This window comes from Palaemon carinicauda, chromosome 44 (genome assembly GCF_036898095.1).
Source record: "Palaemon carinicauda isolate YSFRI2023 chromosome 44, ASM3689809v2, whole genome shotgun sequence".
In the NCBI taxonomy this organism is placed as follows: Eukaryota; Metazoa; Arthropoda; class Malacostraca; order Decapoda; family Palaemonidae; genus Palaemon; species Palaemon carinicauda.
Genome location: NC_090768.1, coordinates 11,749,210 through 11,751,140, shown reverse-complemented (window position 1 = coordinate 11,751,140; position 1,931 = coordinate 11,749,210).

Sequence of the window (1,931 nt, the reverse complement as noted above, 5' to 3'; positions counted from 1 at the left end):
ACAACTAGCACAGCTGTACAAAATATACAGACCATGTCCAGATAAAAAAAAAAAGATAAGCAAAAAATCGATTATAAATTATCACACGGGTATTTACAGTTCTGCCTGACATTTTCAAGCATGTTCTCTTAATACTTGTCGTAGTAATGGCGTCTTCGGTAAGCTTTACATTTGCCGTAATTGCTATTTTTTACACTTACATAAGAACCCAAAATAAAAGATGAAAATAATGATAAATAGTGAAAAGTAACCCCACCTTTTGCAACACCGAACCTCCGCAGTCGCTAAGGAAGCTGAGACGGCGTCCTTGGCGATGATAGGTGGCGCTCGCTCTGCGTGACAATTCACGGATGGTTGGGGAAGGTAATTGTCCCCATGTGGACAGAAATTTGTGACCTGAATCGATGAGGAATGGCCTATCGCCCTACACGCTGAGGTGACCATCATTTCCTCTGTGAAAGGGAAATATTTAGAAATTGTGTAATATGTTAAAAATAGTGATTTAGTTTCATATAAGAATTTCTGAGGCTGACAGATATAAAAACCAAAAGATTTTACGTTTTTGTATCTCTGTAAAGGAAAGGATGATATGAAGAGTTATTTATAGACAAACAATAGTTATAAAATTTTCATTTCCATTAAATCATGTCATTTAGTATCACATTCAAAAATCTTAGTGGGATTACAAATAATTAATCATAGACATCTACCAAGTTGGGCATATAATAATAATAATAATAATAATAATAATAATAATAATAATAATAATAATAATAATAAAAATAATACTTGGAACATACTACAAGGGTTATACAATATCAATGAGCAAACATTTTCCTTATTTGATTCGTTATTTGATTGATAAAATGCTATACAACACTTTTATAGGGATATCCACAGTCTGTGCATAGTTAATAAATAAAGACTCCATCCCTGTCCCCAAACAAAGCACGTCATTAGCAAAGAATTATAAAATTAAACCCGATATAAAGGTGTAATTATAAATGCAAACAACTTTCCCCCCGCGTAGAATGATGAGACACCCCCAGCATACAGTACATTCACTTCTCTTAAGAAATGACAGGAAAGTATTACTAAAACGTCGGAAGAGACTGACAATAGATCACTTGGCGAGACGAGGTCGGTGGGAGTTGCAACAGGTGATTTATAGCTTGTTAATTCATTAACAAGTTCTTCTTTAGCTTTTTTTATCTATTCCATATTTCTTTGGGTGAATTCTCTTTTTACAATATGCTAAGTAAAAAGTTTGGATTAATGTCTGCAGGAATATGGATTATAGAAATAAAATATGCATCAAGTTGAAATTAGGCTTAAATTTTATTAATTTTCATATATATATATATATATATATATATATATATATATATATATATATATATATATATATACTGTATATATTTATGTGCATACCTCTTTCTGAGTGGAGATACCTTTAACGTGTTGAAAGGGTTTGTGTATTGACATGATCAGCAAAGTTCTATTAGTCAGGGCCATCAATATTAGGTAATGAAATGGACAAACACCACACATGACCAAGACATGTCTGAGGCTTTTATCCTACATTGGACTAGAAACGGCTTCAATTGTTGTTTTTGTTGTTGTTGTATATAAATACACTTGATGAGAAAATTGTGCAATGTCAAGTCCGTAAACAAGAAGCATTAATTCATAAATGCCCTATGATACCATACAAAAGCAGCTACAAATGGACGAATCTCAAGTGTAATAAGTAAGTTAGCGACGATTAAAGAACAAAAGCAAATTTCACTTATAAGAAAATCCAGCCATAGGAACCGGAAGCCCCTGAAAGACTTCAGAAGGACAGAGGAAGTCGTCCTCCGGAGTCTCCGATGGTTCCCGATGACACGGGGAGGGCGTGGCTGGATAAAACTTGACCGATTAGGCGCTGA